The sequence below is a fragment of the Thamnophis sirtalis genome, unplaced genomic scaffold (assembly GCF_051295495.1).
Source record: "Thamnophis sirtalis isolate CommonGarterSnake01/CBP01778 unplaced genomic scaffold, rThaSir2_p1.2 scaffold_15, whole genome shotgun sequence".
Lineage (NCBI taxonomy): Eukaryota > Metazoa > Chordata > Lepidosauria > Squamata > Natricidae > Thamnophis > Thamnophis sirtalis.
This window is the reverse complement of record NW_028261395.1, coordinates 4,810,068-4,817,728: the sequence shown is the minus strand read 5'-3', so window position 1 is coordinate 4,817,728 and position 7,661 is coordinate 4,810,068.

Here is a 7,661-nt window from a genome sequence, read left to right as displayed (position 1 = left end):
ATTTACCTCTTACTCTAAGGGCACAGCTCAACTATCTTTTTTTTCTATGATCCGTCCTGTCTCATTGTCAACATCATAAGTTATAAGTTCATTTTTTTCTGCTTCAAGAAAAAAGTCCATAAGGGTTTCCACTTAGTAACGAATGCTAGATATTGTCAGAACCTCTCCATTAGATAATTAGGAAAGAAGACCACGAGACTCCATGGGTAGAAATCCAGTGTACTTTTACTAATTATAAATGATAAAAGGCATAGCGAAGCGAAGTCTGATTATTTAGGCGCGAAAGCGATTGATATATAGAATAACCCATTCCCCACCCCTTGGCATCACAGTTACAGTCCAATCATAATTCTCCCAAGTGTCAGGTGTGAGATAACTTCAAAAGGCATCACGAAGATGGAATGTCGGTGCCGTTAGTCCTGGCGGGAATCTCCTACACATGCGTAGTCCGACAGGCAGCTGAGCTCCAGAACCTTCCTCCAGCACAATTAGTAACCCCTCCCAAATATCATGCCCTCCCTCCCCGTTTCATGGCAGTCGAAGCAACAGCAAAGCAGAGGCTGACAGATATTCTCTTTTCTCTGATCAAAGTCAATTTAGCTACCTCAGCAAATTCCACCAACTGTTCCTCCATTGTAAGGTAAAGATAAAGGTTCTCCTCGCACAGATATGTTAGTTGTTCCTGACTCTAAGGAGCAGTGCTCATCTCTGTTTCAAAGCTAAAGAGCCAGCACTGTCCGAAGACCTCTCCGTGGTCATGTGGCCAGCAAGATTAAACGCCAAAGGTGCACGGAACACTGTTACCTTCTCACCAAAGGTGGTCCCTATTTTTCTACTTGCATTTTTACTGCATTTTGAACTTCTAGATTGGCGGAAGCTGGGACAAGTAAAGGGAGCTCACTCCGTTACACGGCGCTAGGGATTCGAACCGCCTGAACTGCCGAATTTTCTGATCAAAAAATTCAGCGACTTAGCCACTGAGCCACCATGTCCTTCCATTGTAGGTCGTGCCAAATCATTTAATTTTTGTGCAAACAATAATCTTACTAATTCATATTTTGCTGTTACATTAGTCAGTCTCACATGTTAACTCACACGTTAAGTTAGTTTAAGCTTGTCTTCACTTACATACAATTCCTATGTAGCTCACAGACCTCAATCACTTTGTATGCAAGTGCTAACTCAGACACCAAAGCTAGGTAAATTCAGGCAGAAGTTAGTGTGGCTCAAGTCAAGGATTCAAAAAGAATTCCTACAGCATGTGGGGTCCTTGGTGATCACTGAACTCGGTCGTTTTCTTGCAGCGCTCTACATGGGGCTGCCCTTGAAGAGTGTTCGAAGACTTCAGCTGGTCCAGAACGCAGCCGCGCAAGCGATTGTGGGTGCACCCAGCTACACCCACGTCACACTTATCCTCCGCGAGCTGCACTGGCTACCCATTAGTCTCCGGATCCGCTTCAAGGTGCTGGTCGCTACCTATAAAGCCCTACATGGCATCGGACCTGGATACCTGAGAGACCGCCTCCTGCCGATTACCTCCCATAGACTGATTAGATCTCACAGGTTAGGTCTTCTCCAGATCCCATCTGCCAGCCAATGTCGGCTGGCGACTCCCCGGGGGAGAGCCTTCTCTGTCGCAGCTCCAGCCCTCTGGAACGACCTCCCCATGGAGATCCGGACCCTTACTACCCTCCCGGCCTTCCGCAAAGCCGTTAAGTCCTGGCTGCTCCAGCAGGCCGCAGGGCTTTCGAAATATCCAGCCCCATGAAAACGGTGACTGTTGTGTATTTTAAAGTGTTGTTTTGTCTATTTATCCCCTTCCCTTGTTTATTGTAAGCCGCCCGGAGTCCTTCGGGAGTGGGCGGCATACAAGACCAATAAACAACAACAACAACACAGATGTTTCATTAACAAACTAGGTAATACGACTGATGAAATTATGAAGCTTAATAATGAAATATCTGCAAGAAAAACAGCCAAGTTCAGAGAGCATCAAGGAGCCCACAGTTCAACCCCGAAATACAAATATTCTTTTCTATTAGAATTCTTATGATATGTTATGGCAAATAATAAAGGTACATTTCACAGTTAAATCTACATGTTGATTTAACAGGCACTTATAATAACTCCTGCTATAAGTGAAAACGTAACCCAGCGGCTTATGGAAGGAGCCACTAAGAATTGGAATTTTTTCCAATTCTTCCCCACCCCCAGCTGTGCTCTGAATTGATAACACTGTGCTCCTATTGGGAGGAACTGGTCTGAAACTGAAGGCTTAGAGTGCATAAATTGCTCTGTTATATCAAACCTTTGTAATTGCTAGACTGCACCAAAGCTGCTTTTCAAATAGCAACTGGACTTTCTTCGATGTTTCCTAAGCTTTTCGAGACTGTACATTATTTCATTGCTTTACTTTCTTTTTAAACAAGAATAAAAAAATATTTCCTGCTCTCTAATGAAATTTGTCTCATGATTCCCCACCTCCGGATGGGCATTAACTGTCTGTTAGTAGCAATAGCAATAGCAGTTAGACTCATATACCACTTCATAGGGCTTTCAGCCCCCTCTCGTTTATCGTTTAATTTATTTGTATGCCGCCCTTTTCCCTGAAGGGACTCAGGGCGGCTCACAACTCAAAAGGGAGGGGAAATACAAACAGAGTAACAAAACATAAAACCATACATAGTTAAAAGCACAACAATCATACCATTCGAAGTGGGGCAACGAGTCTTTAGCCCCAGGCCAGTCGGAACAGCCAGGTTTTAAGGGCTATGCGGAAGGCCTGGAGGGTGGTGAGGGTACGAATCTCCACGGGGAGATCGTTCCAAAGGGTCGGAGCAGCCACAGAGAAGGCTCTCCTCCGGGTAGTCGCCAGTCGACACTGGCCAGCGGATGGAATTCGGAGGAGGCCTAGTCTGTGGGATCTAATTGGTCTAGAGGAGGTAATTGGCAGCAGGCGGTCTCTCAAGTACCCAGGTCCAATACCATGAAGGGCTTTGTAGGTGACGACGAGCACCTTGAAGCGTATCCGGAGACCAATAGGCAGCCAGTGCAGCTCGCGGAGGAGTTGCAGTTTACAGAGTCAGCATATCGCCCCCAACAATCCGGGTCCTCATTTCACCCACCTCGGAAGGATGGAAGGCTGAGTCAACCCTGAGCCTGTGAGATTTGAACCACCGAACTGCAGCTAACAGTCAGTTGAAGTGGCTGCAGTACTGCACTTTAACCACTGCGCCACCTCGGCTCTTTCTCTATTAGTGCCACCCATCAGGTGAGAACCTGAAGAAATAATAAACAACAGATGCCATTTACAGCAATATGAAATCATGGTGTGAGAGGCACTTGGTTCCATAATTGTGGCTTATATGGGTTGTAGCTATTAGTTCTTTAGCAACCAGGTTTATAGTCTTGGCTCCCTTCTCCCATCTGGCACCAAGAAACATTGCCACATTGACTGATGTTGAGTGAGTTTTGTGCTTTCATGTGTGGGAATGAGGGATACTTCCTCTTCCCCAGGCTCCATGCAATAAATTATTGATGGAAATCAACAAACGTGTTGACGGAAAGCCAGTTATGTGTCCAGGAAGAGTGCAAGGTTAATTACACTGATACTTAGAGTGGAAATATTTGCATTGGAGCATCCTTGTCTTCTGAGCCTAAGAGCCCTGGAGGCACCATGACTTCCTTAGATGGAGCAAGAGGGGGGGGGGAAAGTAGCTTGATAGGCACTGGTTAGCCTTGCAGATCCTTTACAATAGCAGTTAGACTTATAGCAGTTAGACTTATATACCGCTTCATAGGGCTTTCAGCCCCCTCTAAGCGGTTTACAGAGTCAGCATATTGCCCCCAACAACAATCCGGGTCCTCATTTCACCCACCTCGGAAGGATGGAAGGCTGAGTCAACCCTGAGCCGGTGAGATTTGAACAGCCCAACTGCAGAACTGCAGTCAGCTGAAGTAGCAATAGCAATAGCAGTAGACTTATATACCGCTTCATAGGCCTTTCAGGCCTCTCTAAGCGGTTTACAGAGAGTCAGCATATTGCCCCCAACAATCTGGGTCCTCATTTTACCCACCTCGGAAGGATGGAAGGCTGAGTCAACCCTGAGCCGGTGAGATTTGAACCGCTGACCTGCTGATCTAGCAGTAGCCTGCAGTGCTGCATTTAACCACTGCGCCACCTCGGCTCAGTATCTAATACACTGAACAAGTAGAAAACAAAGCTCATCAGGTGCCAGAAATGGTCTACTCATGACTTTCCTATGGAATATCCTGGTGTTCAGCCTATACTTCAAGTGGGGATTGAGAAGAGGTATATTGTGAGAGCTTAACCTGACACTGTTGTATGTGTAAAAGACTTTTCAATATTCCTTGTATTGAAAGGAGTTTCACGACTTTTGGATGCTTCCGTTATCTGCCAAATATATCTTAATTTATCCATTCTGATTGGTTTGGTGGTCTGCAGCAAACCCCCAGATGTTATTAGCTTGCTCCTTTATCAAACTTGCTGGGGGCAAGTGACCATGCGATATTGGAATTCAACATTATGCAAACACAAGTAGTAGAATAAAGTCAAGACTAGAGTCTTGGACTTTAAGAGAGCTAATTTCAATAAACTTAGAGAGAGCTTGGGGAAAATTCCATGGATGAGAATCCTCAAGGGGAAAAGAACTCAAGAAGCTTGGGGAAATTTTGAAAAAATGAGATTACAAAAGCCCAGTCTAGCACAATACCAATGAAGAAGAAAAATAACAGCTCCCAAAAGAAACCAGCATGGCTGCATAAAGAACTCTCTGACAAATTGAAAGACAAAAAAGATAAGTATAAAAAGTGGAAAGGGGGGGACATACCTAAGGCAGAATATCAGCAAATAGCCCGAGCCTGTAAAGATGAAGTGAGGAAAGCTAAGGGTCACAATGAAGAAAGGCTTGCCACAAAAGTAAAAAATAACAAAAAAAGCTTCTTCCAACATGTTAAAAACAAGAAAAAGGATAAGGAAACAATTTGGTCCATTGCTGGGAGAAAGCGGCAAGAAGGTGACAAGCAACAGGGAGAAAGCAGAATTATTTAAATCATTTTTTGCATCTGTCTTTACACAAAGGGATAAAACAGTCCAACTTATCAAAAACAGCACCACAAAAATCAGATTAGGAACACAAGTTGAAATAGGGAAGAAAATGGTAAGTGAGCACCTGTCTACCCTAGCCGAGTTCAAATCACCAGGACCGGATGGATTACACCCCAGGGTTCTGAAGGAACTGGCAGACGAGATCTCAGAACCACTGAACTATATCTTTCAGAGATCCTGGAGCACCAGGGAACTACCAGAGGACTGGAAAAGAACTGATGTGGTTCCCAACTTCAAAAAAGGGGGAAAAAACAGATCCAGGAAACTACAGACATATCAGCCTGACCTCAATACCAGGAAAGATTCTGGAAAGATAATCAAGCAACAAATTAGCGAACACCTAGAAGCAAACAAAGTAATGGCCAAAAGCCAACATGGGTTTGTCAAAAACAGATCATGCCAGACTAATCTTATTGCATTCTTTGATGACAAAATTAGTGGACTAGAGGAATGCCATTGATATAGTTTACTTGGACTTCAGTAAGGCATTTGATAAGGTAGACCATAACCTACTACTAGATAAAGTAGAAGAATGTGGGCTGGACAGCATCACCACCAGATAGGATTCGTAACTGGCTGACCAACCACACTCAATGTGTAGTCCTCAATGGAACTGCATCTTCATGGAGGGAGGTATGTAGTGGAGTATCCCAAGGCTCTGTTTTAGGCCCAGTACTCTTCAACGTCTTCATCAATGATTTGGATGAGGGAATAAATTTGCAGATGACACCAAGCTGGCAGGAATAGCCAACACTCCAGAAGACAGGCTTAAAATACAGAAGGATCTTGACAAACTTGAACATTGGGCACTATCTAATAAAATGGAATTCAATGGTGAAAAGAGTTCTACATTTAGTCAAGAAAAATGAAATGCACAGGTACAGTATAGGTGGTACCTTGCTCAACAGTAGTAATTGTGAAAGGGATCTTGGAGTCTTAGTGTACAACCATTTAAATATGAGCCAGCAGTGTGCAGCAGCTGCCAAAAAAGCCAACACAGTTCTAGGCTACATAAACAGAGGGATAGAATCAAGATCACACGAAGTGTTAATACCACTTTATAATGCCTTGGCAAGGCCACACTTGGAATACATTCAGTGTTCCAAGTATGGAACTTGCATTCAGTTTTGGTCACCACGATGTAGAAAAGATTTGGAGACTCTAGAAAGAGTGCAGAGAAGAACAACAAAGATGATTAGGGGACTGGATACTAAAACATATGAAGAACGGTTGCAGGAACTGGGTATGCCTAGTTTAATGAAAAGAAGGACTAGGGGAGAAATGATAGCAGTGTTCCAATATCTCAGGGGCTGCCACAAAGAAGAGGGAGTCAAACTATTTTCCAAGGCACCTGAGGGTAGAACAAGAAGCAATGGGTGGAAACTAATCAAGGAGAGAAGCAACTTAGAACTGAATAGAAATTTCCTGACAGTGAGAACAATTAATCAGTGGAACAGAAGTTGCCTCCAGAAGTTGTGAATCCCCCAACACTGGAAGTCTTTAAGAAGATGTTGGATAGCCATTTGTCTGAAAGGGTATAGGGTTTCCTGCCTAGGCAGGGGGTTGGACTAGAAGACCTCCAAGGTCCCTTCCAACTCTGCTATTGTATTGTATTGTATTGTATTGTATTGTATTGTATTGTATTGTATTGTATTGTATTGTATTGTATTGTATTGTATTGTATTGTATTGTATTGTATTGCATTGTATTGCATTGCATTGCATTGCATTGTATTGCTTTAGCACATGTTGTTGTCAGGTCAATTGGCCTCTGCAAATATGTTCATTCATGTGTTCCAAACAGGAGTTCTTCTGAAACATTTTATTGTTTATTCCTGCTGGAGCTTTGCATTCAGTGAGAAGTATTGAACACAAACATATTTTGGTACAACAATAGCAATAGCAATAGCAGTAGACTTATATACCGCTTCATAGGCCTTCAGGCCTCTCTAAGCGGTTTACAGAGAGTCAGCATATTGCCCCCAACAATCTGAGTCCTCATTTTACCCACCTCGGAAGGATGGAAGGCTGAGTCAACCCTGAGCCGGTGAGATTTGAACCGCTGACCTGCTGATCTAGCAGTAGCCTGCAGTGCTGCATTTAACCACTGCGCCACCTTGGATTGTAAGGATTCACTCATGTTTCACCTGGCATTCCTTGCTGGAAAGATGATCCCCTGCCTCTTGGGTTCCAAAGCTGATCCTCTCCTCCACTGATCCTACTGGGTGGAGAAAAGGAAACTTAGATGGAACATATTCTGGAGGTTGCAGGAGGGAGCAATTGAAATGCTTAATTCCCTGGAATGGATGCTCTGACATGGAGCAATCCTAAAATGTGTCAGGAGCCAATTGTAACGCCAACTGGCATCGCAGTTAATTCTCTGCTAATTCCCCTTGAAATCCGAAGTGTATCCTAATGGAACCACCTCCAGACTTGCCAAACAACACTCCCTGGGAAGAATAGCAATAGCAGTTAGACTTATATACCGCTTCATAGGTCTTTCAGCCCTCTCTAAGCGGTTTACAGAGTCGGCA